The sequence below is a fragment of the Taeniopygia guttata genome, chromosome 21 (genome assembly GCF_048771995.1).
Source record: "Taeniopygia guttata chromosome 21, bTaeGut7.mat, whole genome shotgun sequence".
Lineage (NCBI taxonomy): Eukaryota > Metazoa > Chordata > Aves > Passeriformes > Estrildidae > Taeniopygia > Taeniopygia guttata.
The window spans coordinates 5,329,191-5,355,816 of record NC_133046.1 but is presented as its reverse complement, the minus strand read 5'-3'; the positions used below and the strand labels follow the sequence as shown (position 1 = coordinate 5,355,816).

General features: G+C 45.5%; 1 protein-coding gene across 8 annotated transcripts in view; it reads right to left on the bottom strand.

The window, feature by feature from the left end:
• The window catches only part of EIF4G3 (eukaryotic translation initiation factor 4 gamma 3), a 138,524-nt gene that overhangs the window by 110,705 nt on the left and 1,193 nt on the right, over positions 1–26,626 (bottom strand). The gene's annotated exons all lie outside the window — the stretch shown is intronic.

The following is a 26,626-nucleotide window of genomic DNA, read 5'->3' as shown; positions in this document are numbered from 1 at the left end:
CAAGCAAAAAACAGTCAACGCTGGAAAAAAAGTAAAATCAAGGAATCTACCATTGAAATCTAGGCATGAAGGTTTTGTAATTCAAGATATGGGGCATTCCCAGCTGGCACAAGGAGCTACAGGGCACTTGTCTCTATGTAGGCAGTTCCCTCCAGCCATCTGAGGACTTCAAAGCAGAGGGAGGGGAGCGAGGAGGTGACCACTTGTGCTTATCTATAAAATTCTTCAGCAAAAATTCAAGCCTAATGAAACTTGAGACAGAAGGCTGATGCCCTCCCTCATCCCTGTACAAGGAAACCAGGAGATCATTGTCATTTAGCCTTCCTCTATATGAGAATTATACCCAGAAGTTGCTGAACATCCACAGCACCAAACCTGCGGCTGCTCCCAAGCTCAAGTCCAACATAAGTCCATATATAATCCACCTAAATAATACAAGTGACCACAGGATCAGAGTTTTTAAAATAGCCCATAATACCAGATATGTGGCTGCTACTCAGCCAGCTTCCTCTTTTTTGTGTTAATTTCATATGAAGGTCCTTAGAGGAAGCAATGCTGGCATTAGAGGACAAACTGCTTATTAAGGAAGGAGTTTCCAGCTCGTGCTACTTCAGTGCAGGAAGTTTTCTGGCACAGCTTGAGAAAGAGCAATTTAGCAGCAGCTTGTGCAACTGGCTGCACTCTGCTCTAAACTGATGAATTGGTGCTGTTATTTGGGATACTGGGCCCATGCCTTCCTTAGCTGAGGGGGTTCCTTGAGGTGGGAGGCAGCTCTGAGGTGGGGGATCCCCAGGAGCAGCTTGCCAGCACTAACACAGGGGGCAGCCATGGGGAAAGCTGCCAGGACAGGGCCAGTTACACCAGGAGCTCCCTCACAGAACCACAGGAACAGGAACCAACATCACCGGGAAGCATTCTGGGGCATTTGTCCTCAGTGCAGCAAGCAACTGTATCCATCACCAGAGGGGTCAGGCACACAGATATTTACACCATCATGGGAAATCTCCATGCTGGAGGTGGAAGGTTTTATATTAAAACCTCTGAAATTCAGGAACAATTAAAGAATCCCCATGCTGCACAGCAAAAAAATACAGAGCAATGTAGATTTTTAAGCAGATTTAACTGAAAACAATTTTCCTGGATGCCCGAAGCACCACATGTGGCTTTTCCAACAGTTATCACATCCCTATCAGCATAAAGAGCTCTCATTCTATAATCCTCTGTAATGCTTCAAGACGAAAAGTATCCCGCCCTTCCCATTTCTCCTGAGTCATCTCACTCTTCATGCTCCTCTATTTTCCCAGCAAATGCCAAGGTCACTAAGATTTTCCTGGGCAAACAGTGTCATTTGATGGCACAAGAACTGAGGTGTAAGAACCACTTATGCAACCCAGTGGCTTTAACATAAGCCAGGAGTATCTGAGGTCAGCGCTCACCTGGGCAGCACAAACACAGCCCTGATTTTCCAGGGGAGGAAAAGCTGCTCTGGATCAGACAGCAGCCCAGTACCCCCCCCAATTTCCACTGCAGTTATGCTGCTGCTACCAGTAAAGAAACCTTTCATTTCCCTAGACACTGCTGAAGTGTATACCTTAAATATTGTACAGGAACAGCAATTCAGGAGCATTTATAAGGTTTGCATCCAAGTTTGGACAAAGTCCTACCTGTATATTTGCATTATATCAAATAATAGGGATGGATTTACAACTTTTCCACCTGTGATTAAAACCCAATATTCCTTTAAAGAATAAAGTAGGGGCTAATCACAAATACCTGCAGCATTTTTGCCCCAGTTCTGCCAGAAGTTTCACTAACCATATCCTTGGATTGATGTACAATTCTGTACCTGTTATGTAACATCAGCTAACATTTCCTGCAATAGGTGCTGAGTATGGGCACAGTCAGATCTGCACCCCTGAATATTCCAATTCCTCAAAATCATCACGTTTTTAGCAACAAATTATCAAAATGCAGAAAACCCCTCAAAACCTAACTCCCTCAAAGCCAGGCAAATTCACATTTAATCTAAAGCACTCTGGTGTCTCTTTGGCTGAGTTTGTTTACTTAAAAAAGGAATTTTTAAAGACCCATAGACAAGGAGTTTACAAACAGCAGAGATAACTGAGTTTTCCTTTAAGTAAAAAGAGAAAACAGATGCTGTAAAATTCCAAAGCATCCAAGCCCAGCTAACCCACAGAGCTCTTCAGAGACCATCCCCATTAATTAAAGTGTGCTGAGCTGTTCACAACTTCTCACACACATTCACTAAATGGATTAACTGACAATACTGACAACGATAGAATCATTTAGAGTAAATACACGCATGATTTCAAGATTTACATAAGTAAATATCCAAATTGTTATAAACCACACACACTACCTGTGGATTTGTGTGAGGTTTCTTAGGGTCATGGATCAGAGTTTGCTTGAGAAGTTGCTTCTCCAGTTAAGTGGAATATTAAGCATGCTGCCTCACTATATATTAAATATAACCAAGTGATTGTATCTATGTCCTGTAATGTGCTCCTCCATATTTAAGAGCACACAGCCAAGAGAAAGCATTTTGCAAGGTCAGCTATTTCATCAGCCATCCTTACTTTTACACAACACACTTTTTACCCTTTCATCCCATGGGTTATTAATCTTTCCCCTATTCCCATATAACCAACGGCGCTCTTGAAGGGGAAACCCAACTGGAAATCCCCAGCAGAAGCTCCACATCTTGAATGCCAATTCATTTAATCACACTTGCTATAGCCTGAAGTACCTGGCCTTGGCTACATAAAAAAGCTTTTTCCTCTGGCTGTTTAAGTGGACACTTCCATTTGGGTTGACTCACACCCAATGTGCCCAGAGACACTCCTGAACCACCATGGTGACCCAACACAAGGCCTTTTATAAAAACAAGAAATCAAAAAGCTTTTAGGGAGGGCAAGTGAGGATCTGTGCACAGATAAAGGACAGAGAAGGCCGTTTTCCAAGCAGGAGAAGTTGCTCAGCCAGGTAATGGGTAATGTAATGTAAATGTAATCCTTATCTGTACCTTGCAGTGACAGAGCCCTGCAGCAGTGGGAAGCACATCATGGCATGTAGGGCAGAGGGGAAAAGCCCACATGGCACTGCTTTAAGGACCACCTCTGCCACAGGCCAGCTGAGGTGAGCTGCTGCCATAGCACCCAAGGAAGAGCCAACACGTATAAACACTGGCAGAATATGTACCATGGCAAATCCCAAAGCAATACATGCATGATCCCACAGACAGCTGGGAGTTACCTTCTGCTATTTACTAGAAAATAAATTCCCTGTTATGACAGAGAAAAGTGTGCTGAAAAAGAAAAATCCTTTAGGAATCTCCTCCTAACAGAAGGGATTGAGGTAGTGAAACTTTGACTGTTATTGTTGCTTCCAGGGTTAAAAAACCCTCTACCTGAGGGAATTCTTAACCCACTTAAACACACCCTACAGGCTTCATCCTCTCCAGTTTCCTTAAAGGAAGGGCTGGTACACATTGAGGAAAGCAGGGGATCTTGAATGGAAAAATCTGAGCACTTTTCAGGACCCTCTGAGGGGCATTGGAAACCTTAGATGAGCTGAGCTATGGAAACACCACACGAGGCTGATTACTGCACCTGCACGGCAGGCACTGAGCTGGGGCCAGTGGCCAAGGGTAGAAGGAAACACTGAGGCACAGAACAGTGCTCGAGCAAAAAAAGTTACAATTTCACCATGCAGCTCCTATGAAATAGTGAAGAATTTATTTTATTATGGATAAACTGATTGCCACTTTGATTATTTTCATTTTATGTCACTTGGCCTGATCTGCTACTTTGGAGCTGCTGAAATCAAGACTGAACAATCAGCTTTTGCATGTTTTCCCAGCTCCTGGGTCTCTCACGCTCTTGCTGCAGAAGGACAGGAGTTAATTAGCATCATAATCATTGCATGTTTTCCTTCAGTGGCATTAACCTCCTTGGCTCTGGCCATCAGAAGAACAGCACTTGACTCCAGAACAGATTTTCTGTTTCGTGACATCTGCAGGAGCATCAGATGAGTAACAGCTGTGATGTGTCTGCCTCTGATTCCACAACAGGAGCCAAGGTCCCACCTGGAGCTTCCATGCAGCCCTGGAGCACCTCGCTTCCCTGTTCCCAGCCGACCACTGAAGCACAGTGACCAACCCAAAGTGTCCCCCAGACACTATTTCACAATTTTTGCAAGCACAGGGACATCTCCTCTGTAACCTCCCAGAGGTGGAGCAGGAGGAACAAGGCATTTCGGAACTTCCCAAAGCTGCCACAGCAAGAACAGTGAGAAACAAGGGTTGAAAGCCAAGCTGAGTGAGCATTTGGTTTGCTCTCCTTACAGTGCAGTTCCTGCCCTTTCTCCTCCTCCACCATGAATCAAGCGACAACCAAGGCTGGGTTGAACACCACCACTGTTCCATGCAGCTCACTCCAGTCCCCACTCTGGAGCAGAGAATCCCCAAGGCAGCCTTCACATCCTGTCCTAAGGAACTTTGGTGAAGGGCCTGGAGTGCCAGAACAAGGGGGAATGGCTTCACACTGCCAGAGGACAGGGTTAGATTGGATATGGGGAAGAAATCCCTCCCTGTGAGAGTAGGAAGGCCCTGGCTTAGGTTACCCAGAGGAGCTGTGACTGCCCCAGCCCTGGAAGTGTTCAAGGCCAGGCTGGATGGGGTTTGGAGCAACGTGGAGTAGTGGAAGTTGTCCCTGCCCATAGGATGAGCTTTAAGGGCCCTTCCAACCCAAACCAGAAGCCACTGCATCCTGCCCACTTCTTAAGCCTGATGATTTTTAACGCTCAGCCTCCAAGGATGAGGAGTGTACATGGATTTGGGAGCAATCCCATGGAACGTGGCAATGCTTTTTGCCTGAATTAAAAGCCTCAGCACTGAGCCTGGCACCTACACACTTTGCAGGGTGAGTGAAGAGCAGCACTAATGACTCTTTGCTCATCCCCAGGGGTTTAAGAGCCCAGTGGGATCCTGCCTTCCCCTCATGGCCTGGCGCCTCCCCGTCGCTGAATGAAGCACTCCTGAGCCAGCCTGCACCAGCTTCCGGGACTCAGGCTCTTCAATGCCTCCTTTGAGCAGGGACAGCTGACTTGCTCTTTCTTTGGAGAGATGTGGGTGATGGTAGAGCATAAGAAATGGGTATTTATGGCATTTGGGAAGGATGGGGTTCTCATCCCCCTAAAAGCTTTTGAAACCCAGTAACTACTTAGTAAAAGGAGCAAACAGCATTGCCAGATTTTCCTTAAGCACCTGAACTGTGGTTCTCTACCCCACTCCCTGCACTGATTTTGGTACAAGGTCGTGACAAATCATCCGTATCCCCACAGAATAAATCTCCATGTACCTATTTCCAATGATGTTCAGACAGCCAAAGGAAAAAAACTAACAATATAAACAGACCTCAAGAAGACAAATACCTGAAACAGAACCACGTGCATGAAAAGTACTGTGGCAATTAGCAAGAGGGTGTGAAAAAGCAGGTTAGCTCTTATTGCTAAGAGAGCAGGAGCTGAAAACACACTGATGGGGAGGGAAGTTAAGGAAGAGAATGGAATGACCCAAACAAAAAGGAGTTGATCCAATTCCCTCCAAGCCCAGCAGCTGGGTGCGAATGTGGCCAGTCTCAGTACAAGCCCCACAGTAAAACAAAGGAGCAGCTCCTCTTGGCACAGACTCATCTCCTGCATTCCATGTCAGGGAAACAGAAAAGCTTTCTCCAACATCAGCCCAAATTGGAAAGGTACCACTGCCTCAGCTCCTGTGGCATTTTCATTACCCCCCAAATCAAACAGATGTATTTAATAGGCCGGGTTCTTCTGCTCCAGAGGCCTCCCGGGTGCATCTGCCAGGTCAGCTAAGCCAGAGTAACAGGCGTGCAACGGGATTTTGAGTTTCGGAACAGCAAAGGCTTAAGGGACTAAAACAGGGATTGCACCTTCCCATGGCTGACAGAGGGACAAACTCATATACTTTGGAGGATCAAGCATCACACAAGTGTGGTCAAGATCCCTCCTAATTCAGCTGCATCAATCCCCTCCCAGCCATCCCGGAGCTACCTCCGCACTCTGACAGCTCTCCCACTGTAATTAATTATCTGATTTAAGAGTTCCAGGCTGATGGTTCTGCATTACAAAAATCTCTTTACTCAAACCTAATCAAACTGAGGTTGAGCACTGGTGTAGTAAGTCTGGAAGCACAGCCATGTCTGTCTGAGCACAGCACATGCCTGTGGAAATCACCACAAATATCCAGCACTCCAACATCAAAGACAGGAAAAGATGAGCAGTAAAAAGGGCACCCAAGGTCAAAGCCAACACCAGGGCTGCTAAACCCTATTAGAAGAAACCTTCCTGAAAGACTTGCAGAGGAAGGTGGCAGATTTCCTCCCAACAAAAGGAGAACCAAGATCTGAAAACCTGCATTTCAGCAGCTGGAACAAAGCCATTGGGTGGATTTGTGCCACAGGTGATACTGAAACACTGTGGTTTGGGTGGCTTTCGGGGTAGGGGGGGATTAGAAAAGCACTCCTTGCTTCAGTCAGGGCTATGTGTACCAAAATCCAGCTCATTTGGTCCAGTCCTGAGGTCTAAACCCTCCACCACTGAACCAAGAAATATTTTACTCACTGAAGATGCCAAGGACACAACTAACTTTTACTTTGTTGGGTAAGTTTGGGCATGTACTTTAAATAAACTATTAAGAAAGGACAATTTGAGTGTTGTCTCATGGACACATCTCACACTCTTTAAGCAAAGCAAAGGCCCCAAGGGTTTCAGATTTATTTCCCTTTTGATTTACAAGCCCCTACATTTATTAGCCTTCTGGACATGTGTGAGGCCCATCCTTCCTATAGGAAACTGTAAGGAATTCAGACAAGGCTTTAGTAAAAGTTTACACTCCCCCTATTGGGCTCCACTACCACACAAGGATTTTTACCCCAGGCACTGAGTTCCAAAGCTAAAAAAAACCAAAAACCTAGAGCCAGACCCTGTGACAGGAATAACAGAATTAAGACAATGCTTACCAAGGCATGAGGAGTGTTTGCATTGCGTGGTTGACCACTTGTGAAGTTGTTTCTGGATAAAGTAATCCCTTCTGCATAATTAATGAAATACTAGTGCCTTTTTTGGTCATAGAATCCCAGAATGGTGTGGGTTGGAAGGGCTCTTAAAGCTCATCCTGTTCCACCCCCTGTCAGGGGCAGGGACAGCTTCCATTATCCCAGGTTGCTCCAAGGCCTGTCCCACCTGGCCTTGGACACTTCCAGGGATGGGGAGCTCACTCCAAGGTGGAGTACACTGCAACCAGACAGATCCACATCCTCCAGACAGGAGGCAACAAAACATCAACTTAGGGGATTCTCCCACCTTCCATCCCCATGTTGCTGTACCTATCTGAAGTTGGTTTAATATATTTAAGACTATGGATCTTCAAGCCTTCAAGTCCTTAAAAATAAATGCATGCAAGGATGAGTACTTTCTGTCAGCGAGGCACGAGCCGGCTGAGGGGGGGTGATGAGCAGTCGTGTCTGGGGTTACTTTTTCCAGCTTGAAAGTGTATGCTCAGCAGACATCTATTGAAAAGTTTAAGCCATTCTCCATTTGGTGAAGAAAAAACATCAGTCATGCTCTCTTGACAAGGATTTCTTCCATGACCTGCTCACACCCCTCCACATGTCTGAACGCTGTTTTTCTCCCTGTTTGTCACATATTCATATGGAGGATTCTGCTATCTTTTAAAAGGTGCAGAGGTACAGCCTCACTTCTCCCAGCTTCATAATTTGTGTTCCAGTCAGGGCAATGGTAACCAAAGTTGACACAGCTTTACACGCTATCAAAAATTGGTTCAGAATACCAAGACTCCAACTATTTCTAGGAAAAACAGCTTCACTGGGGTGCTTTGAATTCTGCAACAGCCTTTGTAGTAATCTCTCAGCTGCTGACACTACCTCATTTGCACAATCAAACTCATCCCTGTCCTGTTCTCCCAGTTTGTTTCACCCAACAGTGCATTTGATTTTGGGGCACAACCCCTCCAATACCTGCCCGTCTTCAGGATAAGAAACAACCATTCCCCCTCCATCCTCACTCCCAGTAGCATTTAAATTTATTTCTGCCTGCCTGCTATGCAACAGTCCTATCCATCAGCTGCTTCCTAACAATTTCTTTCCAGGAATTAATTCCATAGTGGTGTCTCATAACGATCAGAGAGCACCTACCAGCACCTTTCAGGTTTATTACCATGGAATTGGAAAATTCCATGGTAATAAATTGGAAAATTCCATTGGTAAAACAAAGAAGCTTTGCTTTTGGTCTTCTCTATGCACTGGTAGGAAATGCTGACCTAGGAGATTTCCACCTTCCATCCCCATGTGGCTGTATCTATCTGAAGTTGGTTTAATTTATTTAAGACTATGGATCCTCAGGCATTAAAGCCACTAAAATCACAACCCCCTCACACAACAGTCAGTCTGGGGTGACGCCGAGCAAGTTCCCAACTGTTGCACAGCACCTCCTGACTCCGTGCTGCCACTTAGCAGAGCAGCTGTTTTAGTAAGTGCTTACGTCTTCAGCTGCCTAATGCAGTAACAAAATTAAACAGGACAACATGGAGCCTAATCCAGCAGGGTGGGGGAAAGCCAGTTAGTGCTCCCAGGGCCTGCAACAAGGCGCCGGGCTCCGTGCGCAGGCGCTGCCGCTGCTCCGCTCGGGCACGGATTTGCCAGGATCTGTTTACACAATCCACTTTTCCCTGCGAAAGGCATGAAAGAAAATACTCTGCGGAGAATCTAAGAGGCAACATGTTGTCTCTCTGCAGCTTTTTGCAACTTTTCCTGCAAACTGAGCAAACAAAATGAATTCAGAACTATCAGTGCTGCTCCGGAGCTGCATTAACAATGAGCGTGAGGCTGCCCGGAGAGAAAGGGGGGACTGAGCGCATTAACAAAAGCCCAAAGCGTGCTGGCTGTGGCCAAAGCCGGAGCCTGAAAGGCTCCTTTGTCTCTCTGGTCAATGCAAACCCATTCAGTGGCCCATAGACAGCAGAAGGAAAGTGAGGGTGGGAGGAAGAAGAGTTCTGTCTCTTTAGGGGACATCTCCTCAGCTGCCAGGCTGCAAGGCAGAGCAGGGACTCGCATGGACACAGAGCAGCGTTCCAAGCGCCTGCAACCCCGGCATTGTGCACAACAAATGCCCACTGAGGACATGCTCTGCTCACACTCAACCTTCCTCCACCAGGGGACACACATTCCAGGAACTGGACATCTAGTCCCCAAAAAGCCTCCAAGTGCAATATAAATAGTAAGTTATAGAAAATAACCCCCTGTTTCTGAGTCTGCTGGCTTTTCTGCAGTCCCTTCCTCCCAACAATGAGCTATTGTTCCACTCCTGGGACTGAGGAAATGTTTGTGTTCCTTCTCTGAGTCCTTTACATTTAGAGACTTGCTCCTCATTTCAACATCATTCCCCACTATCCTAAAAACACCTGGCCTGTCACAGTTCAAGAGAAAACACATTCAGTATTGACTCCAGCAAACAAAACTAACACTCCCTTCCTCGTTTTCTTAGTGCTACCATAAAACTCAGCAGAGCTCAACAGCAAACCAAAATATCTAGAAATTATCAAAGGAGGAGGGTCCCAGTTGGTACTGGTGCCCCATTTAAACATGGACACATGCGACCACCAGTCTGAAAGGCAGTGATAAAGGTGAGCACCACCTCCAAGCATCTGATGCTTGCTGGGCATGTTTCTCCTCCCAGACGTTGAAGGAAGGGTACACACACTCCTCACCTTGGGCACACAGCTGCCAACACCAGGAAGGTCCATGAGGCAAGATCTTCCATGTGGTGGAAGATGTGGCCATCATGGACCTTTTGTGGGCTGCATGTCCCAAGGAACACAAATACTCTACTGTAAAAACCCAAAGCAATGAATTCATGCTGGGCTGCTCCTCTTCTCTCCCAAACTGGGCTCTTGCTGCACATGGGAACCTCTGAGCAAAAAGCAAAGTTTGAACCCTCTGTGCTTCAGCAGAACCAAGGTTTTGATGCAAACATAGACTCTAGCAAGAGATTTCTGCAGGGAGTCTCACCCATGTACAAAAGAAACATTTAAGTGAGCAAAACCAACAAAGTATCTATTTCCACCGCTTTAATACTTATCCATCTCATCACACCAGGCTCATCCTGCCCTAACCAGGGAGCTCCTGCATGTTCCACACACAGGACACACAAACTGGCTCTAAGGAAACTGGCTCCATTTCCCTTCAGCAGCCTGTCTTGGGATAACCACACAAAAGGCAGAGCTGCCTAAATCCTGTCCTTTTGCACCACCCCATGAGCTGATCTATATGCTGCGTTTAAACTTCACTTTCAGGGACTCCACATCTATTTTTGGAGACGGCCAAGGGGCAAGATATTTCTGTATACAAAGAAGAAAGCTAATTTATTTTTGCCTAAAACACAAGGGTTTCTTAATTGCAAGCACAGGAACAACTTCTGCAAGAAGAGCTGGTAAAGATAAAAACTTTCTTCTCCCTGTATGGCAGCTGAACTAAAAAGGAGAAAAACCCCACCATAACCACAGTTTTAATTAAACTGATTGACAGCCCATTCACACGGGCCACAGCTCCCACAGGATGCCTTTTCCTTTCAGGATTTTTCAATATAGAAAAGACTCCTGCTCTTCACCATTGAGATAAAGATCTTTTAAAGGTGCTGATCTGTTGCTTCATTGGAAAATGAAGGAAGATCTCATTAAAAACAGCCAACTGTGCAAAAAAGTTACTGTTCTTCAGGCCTCCAGAGGGGAAATCCAGTCAGAGGGACCAAGCCTGGAGACATATCCAAACACACCCCTGGCAGCACAAAGAAGCATTTCAGACACACACATGCTCACACTCACACACACACTCCTGCCACTCTCTCCTCCTCCAATGCAGGAATATTTTTTGCTTCCTTTGTTTCCTCACAGGTGGGGAATGGCAATATAATATAGAGTAGGCAGCTGGGGAAAAGGAGCTACATACAAAGTCCCTTGCACAGTGAACAGCCATGGACCCGTGGCTGCTGCAGAAGTGGGAATTTACAGCTGCTCTTGCAGCATATCTTTTGTTTTTCCCTTTTTTTTTGGTCAGGTCCAATACTCTCAAGTCCAATTATCAGAACACCCTCAAAAGTGAGAAAGAATAAAGAAGCAGAAAAAAAATAGAAAGTTATCCTTGGGGTATAAAAGAAAGTGATTCCTGTGGTTGTCTTGTGCAGGGCCAGAAGTTGGACTTGATGATCCTTGTGAGTGCCTTCAAACTCAGGATACTCCATGATGATCTGGCATGAAATCAGATAATTCTTTGTGCACTCAAAACGCCTGTGAAGGCAGCAGCTGCTACAATACACAAGCTTGAAGCCAAAGTCTAAAGAAATGTGGAAATAGAGAACAAACAAAGAAAAAAATCCCTCAAACACCTACTGCAGATTGGCAATGACTTGGGTTTCCACTGGCAACTCTGGCATGATGAGCAGTGATGGGATATAAATAGGAAATTCCTTTTCACCTTCCTAAGGTAGAGCTGCTGTGCTGGTCATTGAGAACAAACCCGGAGAGTCTGTTGTATTTATTTATATTTCAAATCACAACATGCACCACACAGCATTAAATACCAACTCCTTACTCCAAAGCTTTAGTGTTGGCACCACAGATAAGAGAACATCAATAATCCGCAGCAAAGTACACCCTGTTTCCAGATAAAGCAAGATGTATTTGTTCTACTTAATTCTGCTTTGTACAGTCCAGATAACACAAGTTTTGAGACGCAATTATGAAATGCCAGCATTTAAAATCAATCTATGATAAAAGTTAATATAAGAACCAAGGGGAAAAAAAAACACTTCTCAAATATGCTACATTGCACACCAAGATGATGCTTATACCTGAAAATTCATATGGAACAAAATTAAGACTTAAGAAAAGCCACACAAAAACCTCATTAAGGTGATTAGAGCCACTAGAAGAGCTCCAAGTGTAGATGCCACTGAGCAGGTGGATTTAAGTCCCAGCTGTTGGGCTTTCCTGCTTTCAGTACAAACACTGCAGCCAACACTCCAGGCATAAACAGGCTTAAAGGGACAAGCAACACAAGCAAAACAGGCTAACCAAATGAGCTTCTTCAAAGCAACATCTGTAGAGGTTTCCTGGTTATATGTTCTTTGCTTTTACTGAGTAAACTGCAAAGAGGGCGATGAGTGTTTTGGGTATAGAGATACTACAATCTCTGTTCACTGATCTCACCCCATTTGGCAGCTGCCCAAGTAAACTCTGAGAATGGGATGATGTTAAAATATTGTCCTGTCCCCTGGCACCATGCAAAGTGACTCCAGAAACTGCTTTTGCCATGGAAATGAAAGTCTGCCCTCTGATCCTATCTGCTCCTAAAGCTTACATCAGGCAGCACACCTGAGGCCTCTCAAGAGGACTTTCTCTCATGGGTAACTTCACATGCTGACCGCTCCCACCCTGTGGTTACACTGACCCAGAAATCCAAACCTACAAATGGACATCCTGAGCACTGCAAGGGCAAGTCCAGCCTGGGAAGAATGCAGAAAAAAGTCACAATTCCAGCTGACAGATGAACAACTGCTAGCTTGAGGGCACCACGTGATGAACCATGCAAGCTTTGGCCTTTTCTGCCCACTGAGACCGAAGGCTGCAAAGGGGAATTGATATTATTACTAGACAGAACCAAAATGACAATATCATGCAACACCTGGAGCTGATCTTTACTTTTCAGTCCCTAGAAAGACTATTGTGTCACAATTCCCTTGTATCTAAGATGAATTTAGCGAGACAGTTGCTCTGCTTGTCTCTGCAGTCAGGACATGTCAAGAAAGTGAGGAAGCTCCTTTAAAATAATCTTGATTCATTCACCTCCCATGCAAGTGACCCCACTTTCTTCCACTTAATCCTTCTGCAAACTGGCTTCTCTGGAACAGCAATGAACAGCAAACAGCCTCAGCTGTTTCACAGAACCACAGAATGGTATGGCTTGGGAGGGACCTTAAAGACCATCCAGACCCAACCCCCTGCCAGGGGCAGGGATGTTACTCCCCAGAGCTATGTTTCCACTTCTCCCAGCCTATCACTCTCTCTTAGGCTTTAATCCAGATAAACTTCCTGATTTCCTGAGCTGAAGATAGAAAGTTACAGCAAAGAAACAGCTTTGTTCTCACCTTTAAGCAAGAGAAAATAAAATACTCAGTCGAACCTCAGTTACACCACCCTGCAAGATGACAAAGGGTGGTTCTGCAGTGCACCACAGAGGGGCAATGCCTTGAGCTGGACAAGACCTGCTTCCCTTGAGGCACCCACCAAAAAAACCAACACGGGCAAAAAGTTCAGGACCTCACACTATGACACCAGTGGCAACAAGGGCAGAGCCTAAACTAAGTGATCAAAAGGTGAGGTTTAGTGCCTCACCAAATGTTTCTGAGAATCATGGAACACCCTGAGCTGGAAGGGACCCACCAGGATCAGAGTCCAACCCCTGGCCCTGCACACACACCCCAGCAATCCCAGCCTGTCCAAAGGCTCCTGGAGCTCTGGCAGCCTCGGGGCTGGGACCATTCCCTGGGCAGTGCCCAGCACCCTCTGGGGAAGAACCTTTCCTGATCTCCAGCCCAAACCCCCCTGGCCCAGCTCCAGCCCTTCCCTGGGTCCTGTCCCTGCTCACAGGAGAGATCAGAGCTGTGCCTCCACTGCCCCTTGGGAGGAAGTCAAATACAAAACAAGGTAAAGTCCCTCTATCAAAAGCAGCTCAATGTTTTTGCTGATATATCTGAGCTGTATTTTGGGTGACAACCCTCAGTGCTACAGTGGAATCCCCTTGCTCTGATTTGCCAAGCTTTTCACAACATGTTTAGCATGGGATGTAGCTGCCAGAACCAAACTGGAGCAGATCCTCTCTGTCCAATGGCATTTGGATCAGTCTGCCTTCAGAGCCATGGTATGGAAAACCTGGGGAGCAGCACATCCCCATCCCCACCTAAAAATAACTGCATTCCAGGAGTGACAGTCAATTCTAACTCCATTACTCAATCTTGATTAAATCTAACGTTCAGTATATTTCTTAATCAACTTGCCTCAAGTGACTACCTTAAGGTTAATCTCTCAAAGCCTTTTTCAGGGGAGAGAAGATTTTTCTACCATCTGAACACACCAAGGAGCAGGTAGAACATGAAAATTATTATCCACAAAGCTTGTTCTTTCCAAAAATATTTGGCAAAGCACTGGGTTGGTTTTTTTTGGGTTTTTTTTTTGTCTGTTTCATATAAACACGATGTAAAAAGAAGTTAAAACAAAGTCTCAAAAATGCCCTTCAGCATTTAAAAAGGATCCAAAATCAGAGGAAAGAAAGCATTCTGAACAAGGCATTTCACAGCATCGTGCAGCAAAAAAAAAATGTCCTTTGGATACTTTTAACTGCATTTATTATTGCAATTAATGACAACAGAAGGGAAAATAAATCCAGTACCAGCAGAGAGATATCTTTACACTGCTTTCCTTGAAGAAGTTCTCCTAGAGCAGCCTTTTGCTACCAAGCATTAGGTAAGTGTTAAAAACCATATTTATATATGGAACAGTTCACCAGGGAAATAGTATGCCAGCTCCCAGACCCCTAAGCACGCATGGAGGCACCTCTGCACACTGCAAACCTCCCTCTGGAGACCATGGAATGCAAAGGGGCTGCCAAAAACCCTCCAGCTGCTCAGGAAGGCATTTCTGCCCCAGCTGATAACACTCCCCACAAAGCCAACCACACCCACCTCTGGCCTGGCAGCTCTGAAGTCCTCCCTGACCTGCTACAGTGAAATGATCCTTGATGAAACAGTTAAATATGGAAGTGAACAGAATCATGGAATCCCAGAATGGTTTGAGTGGGAAGCAACCCTAAAGCTCATTCCAACCCCTGCCATGGGCAGGGATGCCTCCCATTATCCCAGATCGCTCCAAGCCCCATCCAACCCTGGACACTTTCAGGGATCCAAGGGCAGCCACAGCTGCTCTGGACATTGCAGAAGGGTTGGGAGAAAAAGAGATGTACTAGGAAAAATTCCTGGGTCGCTTTTTCAGGCAAAGCCACCAACCAAACTAATTTCAACCATCCCTGGGGAAAATTGAAGATGCTCAGCTCATCCCAGATGGTGGTCAGAACCACCACTCCCAGAGAATGAGAAGGAGCCTTCAGAGTGAAGAAACTACATTGTTCAAGAAATAAGGGAAAAGCAGGAATCTCTAATAGGAGACATGCATTCAAAGAAAACATCACACACACGAAATTCCCAGGCAGTGGCCAAGGAAGGGCTAGGGGAGACAGAGGCAAATCTGACATGAGGCAATATCAGAGTCAGAACTTGTGATGATAATTTCATTTATTGAATTTTCAAGCATAAAAAAAAAAAAAAAACAAACAAAAAAAAACCAGTAGTGGTCTCACACTGAACAGTAGCTAAACAAGGCTAAGACAGAGCAAACCTCCTGGTAGATGCTGTAAAAATATCCAAAGCAAGGCTGTGAGCAAGCTGCCTTGATGGAGATGACAAGGAGTGACTGGGAGGAGACAGCCGGGGGAGAAAGGCTTTGATCTGCTGTCTGGCCAGACACACACACCAGCCTACTCCTTTCTGGAGTAACTTTGGCTTTTGGTCTACTCCAAAAGGAGCAGGAATGGTTCTTCAGCTGTTCTCTGCACTTTTGGCTGCATCAGATGCTTGTACACATCTAGTCTGGCAGAAAAAAGGAGGTTTTTTAATAAAATGCCACAGAGCAGACACCACAGCTGAAGTCACACCCAGCTTCCACATTTCCCATTCTGAAATGCAGCTCCAGATACATAAGTTATTTTCAAATACTCCTGAATTTCAACCGTTGAACTTAAAGAAATTTACATCAAACAGCCAAACCAGGCACTATCTCACACAAACTGAATCACAATCCAGTGAAAATGAAGGTCCCCAAATTCAGTGTAGCTGTCCCCTGACTAGCAGCTGAAACAGCAGTTTCTGGCCTGATACCAGCTCAGGGAGAGGGAGGCAACCTGATAACCACACTCAGGGTATGTGCTGGGAAGCATGAAGCCACTGCCAGTGCAGCAGAGGACGCCAAATGGGAAACACTCCAGTCCCATCAGCCCCACCAGGAAGAGAAAATTGTGATTATTTGATTATTTGGGGCTTGCTTCCTTCAGAGCAGTTACTTAACACACACACAGAGTTATTTCTATACCAAGTTTGCCCTGCACACACATAACCAGGTAAGAGCATTAAAACCACAGTAGCCAAAGCAGACAGGGCCAGGTGATGTAACTAAAAAGGCACAAACAGAGGAAGGCAGAGCAGGAGGAAAAGGATCCCATCCCAGAGAAAGATTCACAAGCTTTTATCCAGCCCTTATTCAGCTTACAGCCTGGAATAAACCTCTGTGTGGGTATGAGAGCCTACCTTGCCTCATGCTGAATTCACAAAGTAAAACCTCCCAGCTCTGGCTCCCCTTCAGCGCCAGCAGTTACTGCAGCTGGGGCACGTTGTTACACCACCAGAGAAGACAGTTCCCATGCAGACATGAGCACTGCAGTGCTCATTCATGACAATCTTCACCCAGGAGTCTGAATTGCTGGCAAGTACTAAAAATCAGCTGATTTTTCTCTTCCTGTGCCTGCCATTAACACAGAACTGCCCCTGCCCACTCACCTCAAACTTTGTGCCCTAAAACTACAAATAAACCACTCCAGCTTGCCAGGCTTTACCCCCCACATGTCTCTGCTCCACAGGGACAGCCCCTGCTTGTGTCCTGGGAACAGGGGACCCTACAGCAGCATCCATCTATTTCTGAGCCATCTGTATGATAAGCAGGAATATCAAACAGCCTGGTATTTTACCATCTCATTCACTCAGCTGGTTTCCTGCAGTGCCTCCAATACTTCACACTGTGACCTGATGGGGAAATGCAATGCTCTGCTGGTCACTCTGTTGTGGTGACACCGGTGTTGTTACCCAGAGTGATGGTCCTCCCATCAGCTGAGCAAGGAATTCTGGAAGGATGATTCTCCAGAGTGTTGGTGCTCATTTCCATTCCCAGTGCTGTAACTCCTCATAGTTTTTGGTCCATAATCTTTATTTCAGCAGTTCATCAACATGAAATGAAATCCTAAGTGTCCTCTTGCCACATGCGGAGCTTACGACTTCACCTGAACTAAAATTCTGTGTCATACAAAATTATATCCAAGCTGGCATCCAGGGAGGGCAGAGCAACACAACTTACACTGCTGCATGAAAATCAAAATTCACAGAGGGCTGTAGGTAGGATGGGAGCCCTGAGCCTCCTCAGTTCAACCCTCTGCACCTCTAATTTCCCTCACAAAGAATCTCAGGTGCACACTTCTGCAGGGGAATCCAGGAAAGAGTAACAGCAATGGTATATTCACCACACCAGGGTCTGAAGATGATCAGTAAATCAGTCTCTGAGCATTTTCCATTAAAAGAAATCCTGGTTTTCTTCCATTGGTTCAGCCTGTTGGATCCAAGGCCAGGTTGTATGGGGCTTGGAGCAACCTGGTCGAGTAGAAGGTGTCCCTCCCTGCCTGTGGCAGGGGGTGGAACAGGACAAGCTTTAGGGTCCCTCCCAACCCAAACCATTCTGGGATTCTATAGATTCAGGCCACAAACAGGGATCAAACACAGAGGGAAGGCTGCAGCTGCTGCAGTGCTCTCTGAAGTGATGCCACACAGCTGAACCAACACAGAGGCAGTAGTCAGTGAAGATGTACCTGATGGACTACCCCAGATGGGAAAGAAAAGGAAAGTTCAGGACCTGTCCCTGCCTGGTTGCTGAGGCCTATCTGCACCATCAGGACAACCCATGCCTCACCAGAGGTACCATGATTCCTTTTCTGAGGAGCATAAACCCCAGGTGCACCAATTTCAGACTGCAGTATCTCCACAGCCACAGCAGGGCTTTAAGATTGAGCTTTCCACCTACAAACACTGCCCAGACACTTGGATTTCACCACCACCATGGCCACAAGTGCCATCACCACCTTAAACATGGACAGGGGAGCTCTGAAGACTGTGCTGGTGAGCAGTGCTATTTTAGCAGCCTTTTTTCAAATTAACCATAGTTAAGACCAATGTTGTGGATGGAAAGAATAACAAGTATTTTTCCCTTAAATGCTCATTTTTTGGAACACTGCAGAACAGGAATGGATTAAATCAAATATTTCTGGTTATCCCTAGCACCTCTGACATTATCAGGAGCTGCAGTGCAATTTGGTCCCCCAAACTGGTTGGAACACACTTCATCTTCCTCCTTTTCCCCCACAATTCAGAGACATTTAGGACCCACTCACAGCCAGTGTGGATGATACAGATCTTTTGTCTCCCATTTCTAAGCAGAAACACCATCTTAAGCACAACATCATAAAAGCAAGGATGGAGCTAGACCACAAGAAAAAGTAATCCAAGCCTGAGGAGTGAATTCTCCTCCTTTGAGGGAATATTTGCAACCCTCTCCTCGCAGTGGTGGAAGTTCAGCAGACTTTTCCAAGTGCTTCCAGAGCATCAGTGACCTTTAGGAGTTTTAGCTCAACCAGTGAGACCTCAAACTCCCGGATGGAGACCAAGAGTTATCCCTGCTTTCAACACTTCCAAGCCTGGCTGCATTCTTCCCCCAAAAACTCCTTTCAAACAACAAGACAGAGCTGACCTGACAATAGAGACGCAGCTCTCCCCACTCTGTGTTTGTCCTGCTCTCTTGTTTTACTGCTATGCTGTGGCTCCTTTCTCCACACCCTTCCCAGGTTGATTAATACTCATCCTGGACGATCAGATGTCTGGTAATTCAAGCTTTTACAGCACTCCACACCATAACTCTCTGTAAGGCTCACACATTTCACCAGAAAGCTTTTTGCTGACTGTTCCCACTCCTGACATCCCAGGCATTCAATAAGACATTCTGGACAGAGGTCCTGGCTATAAAACTCTCATGTTCTTCGGCTGCCAGGATGGGAATTTGGTGACAGTACAATTCATTCATTTATTTAATGATCCTAACATCAGCCTGAGTGGATGAAGTGTGCTTTGGCTGCAGCAAGGCAGGGAGGGGACTGTGCCAAGGGCCAATTGTTTCGGTGAACGCTGGTGACACCAGGTACTGCTGCCACAGCCACCACTGTGAGATGGGGTATGTGGGGCAAAATGGGAATCACTTCAAGTTAAATGTGATGCACAACCAAACACTGAAATATAAAGGAGTTTATTTGTGCAGATTAACTTTTTCAAAATTGAAAAATTGTTGTGGAAAGGTAATCAATAGAATTAAGGCAAACAGCTTAAACTCGTTGAAACTTAGGTTTCGTGATATTTGCATATCAGCAAAAATTAGGTCTTTTTTTCTTTTTGAAGAGACAGACGTAAAGGAACTTTGAAATCGACTTTAAAACACAACACTAAAGGAAAACATAAAACTCAAGCTGGACAGGTTGACAGCTGAATTATTTGCATTCACAACCCTAAAATACGAAACACAGAGCCCAGAAATGCTGAATATTTGGAGAAAGACTGTCCAGTGACAAGTACTTATAACTGTGTGAGCACCAGTGAGAAAGGGTGACACAAATTGAAGCTGGTTTCATATTATACAGAGCAAGTAGAACTCAAGATGCCTCCCCAGCTCAAGAAATACTACATCCCAAAGCACCTTCCAAACAAGCCTTGCCTCGCTAAAACTGCTGAAATCGCCTTCCCAGCACACTTCAGAGCTCAAGGTGCGCCATGAATTTCACATTAAAAGTCACAATAAACAGGCTTTAAATGTTTCTTTGGTTTCAGTTCTTGAATTCCCCCCAAATAACTGGTATAGGTTGCTCACCCTCAACTTACAAGAACCTTGCTGAGTTCCCTGTCCAACATAATAATACACTGAGTCAGCCCAATGATTCAGCTGTACATTGCAAAACACAGGGTCCAGTATGGAGCCTGTACATCACCCCAAACAGGAATTCAAGACTTCCAGAAAGTTTTCAGGCCAGATTTCAGCCTGAATTTCACATCAGACCTGACAGTTCTGTGGAAGATCTCATGGCAGCTCCAGGACAGAAGGTCTCACCACTCAGTAAAAATGCACTGGATTTTTTTTTAAAGGTCCTTTCCTCAGGATGCTTAGAAGCCTTCCCAAGAACAGAGCTGACTAAAAAAACAAAGCTGAAAGTAGCATCACTATAAAAGTCCTTCCCTTTGATGCACACAAAAAGAGCCTCCTGCTTGGTCTGAAAGACCAAAGACTTCTGTCATTTTTGCCTTTTGGCAAGAGAACAAAATAAGCCTGGGAAAAGCCAGTTTCAAGGCACAGTAACTTCTACAACTTACTTATAACACATGAAAGAGGGAAATCAGTTTTCAAACCACCATTAGCAAAGCCATAGCACCAGCTCAAATGGATTTTCACCCATCACCAGTGACACAGACACTGCAATCAGACTCCTCTGACTGCTCTGAGTAACTCAGTAACTCACAGTCATCCCCACTGTAAATCAAACCAAACACACAATCATGATCTGGCAATCCCAAACAGAGCAGCCCTGCAACATTTATTAATTTCCACCTTTCAAAAGCTTTCCAAACTGTATTATTTAAGACCTTTAACTGCATTAATTCCTCCTTGGTTAGTGTTTTCACAGCAACAAGTGCAAACTCCATGGCTGGCAGGGAAATTTCTGATCCCACCACATTCAGTGCTACAAGCAGGGATGGTCTTTGTGCTTCCAAATTTACAGCTACTCCTGTGCTTACTCCAGAGCATGGGAGCCTCATTCCTGCTGAGCTCAAACGCTTGGAAAGGTGCAGCTGCTCGCTGCACCTCAACAAGTCCTAACCCATTTCCACACTCCACCAACAGACTCACAGAGCACCACCAGGATCGGTCAAGGACAGTAAGTTTTATTTCCAAGACACACATTCTGGAAGCCACTTGGCTTTTTTTTCAAGTCTATCTAAAACTCTAGAAATATTTCAACTCTCACGTAGATAAAGGAAACACAAAGCTGTTACAATCAACAACTGAAACATTTTATTTTTGTTGGCAGAATTGATTTAAACCTGATACAATCTCGGTGTGGGGAAACTTGTCCTTTTCTCTCCGCCTCAACTACACAGCAAACAAAGGTAAAAACAACTCCTCGGGTACAACCGAAATACAGAGCGTGTAATTTTCCTTTCAGGAAAGAAAAAATATAATCATGCTGTCCCATTAACCTAGTTACATGCCCAGCAGCAATTTGACTCAAGTCCCATCAGCAACAGCATGCCATCACCTATTCCAAAAAGAGGGAGTGCGCCCTGGGACACCTTCCAAAGGTAAAGAATAAACCAGAGGAATAACATGCACCAGAAAATTTCACTCGCCTAAAAGCTGATTTTGCTCTCCTCCCTTTGATCCTTTTCTTTTTTAAGAACACATTCTATTTTCTTTTTCCAGCTGTTCCACATCATCAGCTCCTATCTGGGAGACAAAACGGAGTCCAGGGTTTGGGAGGGAAAGGTATACAGAGAATTGCTTGAAATTACAGCAAGTGTAAAACACAGCACCACGAGAGTCTCATCAACTGAATTCCCTTAAAAAACAAGAAGAAAAAGTAGTTTCCCCTGGTTCCTCCAGACCACAGGGCACACAACTCCTCCCCCCACATGTTCATGCCTTGGAACAAACACCAGTTTTCTCTTCCCCATTCATTCCAGAAAAGCTTCTGCAATTGCCAGCAACCACATTCAAGTCACAGATAAAGTTTCCTACCAAAGCAATGCCTGTAAAACAGTGATACTACCCATCTGTAATTCCCCAGAGTAAAAATTCCAGCAACTCTAATCATATTAGCGGATTTACACACAACTAAAGTTGACAGTTGACTAGGCCTGAAATTGCTGGATTAGGGGAAAAATAAAATAGGTAGATTACCTCCACCTTCTAAAGGGAGATCTTCACTACTAACTCCTACTACTAAACAGAAGTGGAGCAAATGCACCAGCTCATCACATCCCAATGTTTGCTAACGACACAGAAAAGTCTTCCAGCCTGAAAATGATGGACAAAATCCATCACAGATAAAATAATAAAAAAGATAAAAATCCTTCTACATTCCAACATCTAAAAGGGAAGTTATTTGTTCTGAGTCTCCTGCTACTCTCTCAACAACTTCTTACACAAACTCTGCTCCCAAATCAGTGCTGTTCATTAAATACACACATATTTAAATGGATAAAGTAACCCTCTCCCACAGACTTCTGCCAGAGAACATATACAATCATGTCTTTGGATGTGAGAAGAAAATAAGCCACTTGAAATCACATTTTTAGAATGGTTTTCTCCAGGAGAATTTCACCACAAAAATCTTACAAAGCTGGTAAAGTGACATATCTGCGCTCTAACATGATTAGCTTTTCTCATTAAATAAATTAAAGCTATTGCTGCTTGAAAGAACACTAAGATGTGCCAAGGCTGGGGAACATCAACAGGGGAGATGGCAGAGAGGGCTTAAAGCATTTTATTTTTTGGCAACATGCTCCCCAATCCGTGCCCGTTCCTCCCCTGCAGAGGAGCCACCACCACGGAGCAGCAGGGAAAGTCTCTTCTCCTGCTCCGACCCTCCCAAGATGTTTGATCTCCACAGCTTCAACACTTCTAAAGAGAAACACTCCCCAGGCAACACCTCTGCCCCCTTCTTTTAATCCAGCTGAGATCTCAGAACATTCCTCCTCGACTCAGAAACACAGAGAGCAAGGGACACCTCTGATCTCAGCCTGGTCCCTCCTTCCCTCCTCTCACCACTCCTTCCCTTTTGGGACCATAATGCTCCCAACACTTTCCTCACACGTGGCTGCCACTGGCATCTGGAAGAGGTTTCCAACTGCTCTGGGCTAGTGTCAAAGCTGCAAGGGGAGCGCTTGACACCAGAGCCACCACCACGCTCTTCAAGCTGACTTTTGTGCCCAAGCAGCTTCCAAATGCCTTGTCCTCAACCCCAAACTCATCAACAGACAAACTCCAGAAAGCACAGAGCAGCTCCCTCACATAGTCTGGGAAAACACCACTCAAAATGGAAATAAGGGAGGGAAGATGGAATTGGCTCCAAGCTTCTGGAGGGGATCACAGCAACCCAGAGACCCCAACCCTCTGGGGCACGCTGCAGATTCTCTCCTCACTAAAATTATTGGGCACTTTCTCCTACAGCTCAACTCTTGGTTCATGGAGAGACAACAGAGAACCCCACGCACCCAATCCTCCTCGAGAATCTTGATTTAACCAGATCTCCAAGGCAGGCCTGCTCTGCACACTGACACCAGGCAAGCACTGCCGGGAACTCACCCCAACTTCTCACACAGGCTCAGACATTCCTCAGTGCCATCCTGTATTTCCTGCTGTCCTCCTGGGCTTTGGGGAAGCTGCTTGCATCAAGAAGATGCCACCCAACACAGCAGGAACCACCACAGCACTTCCTGAAAGGGACTACAGCACAGTTAGCTGAACAGTGCAGGAAAACTGAGGCAATGTTAGCATAACACGTTTCCTTGCAGAGCAATGATGGAATTCACAGAGATCAGTCCCTCAAACATTGATCCTTCCTCTCGGCTTCTCAGAAAAGGCATTAACAAGGAGGAAGAAGAGAAAAAAAAAATTAGTAACGGTCTGTTGACACCCACCCTGAACCTGCCACAACCTGCATTAGCCTGAGGAATTTTTCAGAGATGCCCAATCCCATATGGAAGCAGCCACAGGGATAGATTAAAGTCAAGCTTACTGGTGCCTGCACATCAACAACCAGGAACTCCCTCCAAACGTGAGGAAGCTGGGAACAGAAAACAAAATCCTACTGACCCCAGTCCTGAGCCCAGACAGCTCTGATTTGTCTGTGACTGAACCGTGTCACATTATCAGCAGCCGGGGGATGTCGCCCCAGGTGCCATCCATCAGCCTGGCTCACCCTTACAAGCCAATGTTTGCCCACATCTAGGCTGGGAAGAAACTGGTGACCTGATCATATTGATCCACAAAATTTATTCACAGCACAGGGACTTTTGAAAGAACAGCTTAATGTAAGACACACAAAAAGAATACTTCATTCCTAAGTGGGAGAGTAAAGAACAGGGTGGAGTGTGACACGTGTCAGAAGTACCACTGAGGTAAAACCACAAAGGCCCACAGTGCCCCTGCAGCACCTTTGTTACTGCACCTTTTTATGGAAGAAGCCTCACTCCAGACTTCACAGGAACTTCTCCTGCAGAGGCAGTCTGGCAGTCAAAGCCAAGGAGGGCAGATTGGGATTTACTTTTTATAATATCCTTCTGTGTGTCATTTCACCCTTGCCTGTCCTTTCCACCCAAATAAGGGTCAGACTCCAACTGAAGGATTTATCCATACTGATACATTTGAGCACAAATTCTGCCTGAAATCAGGTTTGGCTGAGTACTCACCACTAACAGAGCCACTTATCCTAACTTACTTTTACACAGGAAATTTAATTTCTTGAAGCCACTGTGTTAAGGAAATTCCTCACAAGTCTGTCTTGTCTTACAGCAGCTCCAATAACTTCCTATTTATCAGGAAACAGAATGAATCTCACATCTAGACATTTCTGTTCTTCATGTCCATCCCTTTACAGCTTCTCTTTCTCTCAAAAAATATTATTTTCTAAAAAAATTCTTTCTTTCCCCTGTATTTTAATTTTCCCTTCCTCATGCCTTGTTACATGCACATGCTGAACACTTCTTTCTCACGCATTTTTTTTCCAATTACACAGATATTGTTTAATTTCATGATATATTAAGTCTGAAACCACAAGTATTTCCAAAGTTACAAAGTTCACCAGTAAGAAATTGCTTTGGTTTAAAAAGCCCTAGTCAGAGAAACCTGCAACTCTTTTATCTGCTCTGAGGTAACAGTGGCTCAACAGTTGTATCAAAACACAGAGAAAAAAAAGAAACCAAAGAGGGCTAAAAATAAGGCTGAACTCAGATGACCCCCTGCACTCCAGTAAATCAGGGATGAACTCTCCTGCCCGGGCTTCACTCAGAGCAGCACTGAGAGGTAACAGCTTTTGTTTATAATCAAATACAGGTTTTGGTGGAAGATAAAACCAGCCAGGGCATCTGAATAAGCTTCACCAGGACATCTGAATAAGCATCACAAATAAAGTATTTGAATATATTCCAAGCACAGATCAGTAGTTTAGGAGTTAAGGAGAGATATCGGTCAAACACAATGTTTTCAAAACAGGCACATCTAGAAATAAAAATGAAACTGTGTCATTTTAACCAACTTGTCATATCCATCTAACACTTCTCCCTCCCTCTGTCCCTCCTGCTCACAGTGTCCAGTTGGGTCCCCAGGACAGGACACAGCAGCCCCAGCTCCTCTAGGAGCTTCTCCAGGCTTTCCAAACCCTTTTGTTTTTAGGCTGTGCTCAGAGTAAACCCAAACTTCATCCCTCTGTGCTTCATGCAACACTCACCAAAAGCAACAGCCACAACAGCACAGCCCCTCATCCGACCCAGCAGGCTCCCCCAAAGCACCCCCCGGAGAAGCACTCCAGGGAATAAAGTGTTTGGGACAGCCCAGCACCGCCCCAGAGCCAGGCAAACTGCAGCTTTCAACTGTCAAGGCATCCAAGTGCCACTTTCCCGGTAAAAAATCCCCTTCCCAGACAAACCAGTACCTTGCTGGAAGATCAGCTGGGCACAGCCCGTGCACGCTGGCCGACATTCCCACTCCAACTCTTGGCACATCCCTCAAAACTAAAGCAAATTTTCCCTGAGCAACAGTTTTACTCACCACCACCCCGCTGACTCTACTGACAGCACCTTCCCACTTTTTTTATTCATAAAACACGGGTTGGAATTACGGAATACCACAAATCAGGCAAATATCAGCCAGCAAAGACAACGTCCAGGGGTTTCCACTTGACCCAAACAAATCTGTAACGTCAACAGTCTCATGATTTAAGCAATGAATTTGTTGTCATGGCAGGGGTGATTCTTGCCGGAAGTTCAAGAAAACAATGGACCTAAACTGATTATAAAAGGGCTGGGTTTTCCCACCTCCAAAATGAAAGTGAGAGCAGGAAAATGCTCATACACAGGGAACACAGTTCTGAGAGCACAGCCCTGGGCACGAAAACCACCCTGCGCTTCCACCTTAAAATCCAACACACCGCCAAATATTAATAGGAAAACACACTCCCGACCGTCCCTGCACCATTCCCGGATAACACAGCACGGAGATATTCCACAAAGTGTGTGTTTCACGTCACACTCCCCCCAAAACTCCAGGGAGGGGAGGCGAGAGAACGGCCGGTTTGCCACGGGATGCTGTCGGACGCTGCAAACAAAACCTCAGGTCGGCAGGCACTTTCCTGCTGATCCCTGCAGTATTTCCCTCCTGACTCGGGGCCTACTCGCAGCACAGAACCCAAGACCTTTAAAAAACATTCACAGCCCCCGCCGGCCTCTCTTTGTAGCAGCGGCCGCTTTGGTGGGGGGATTTTGGGGAGTGGGAGCC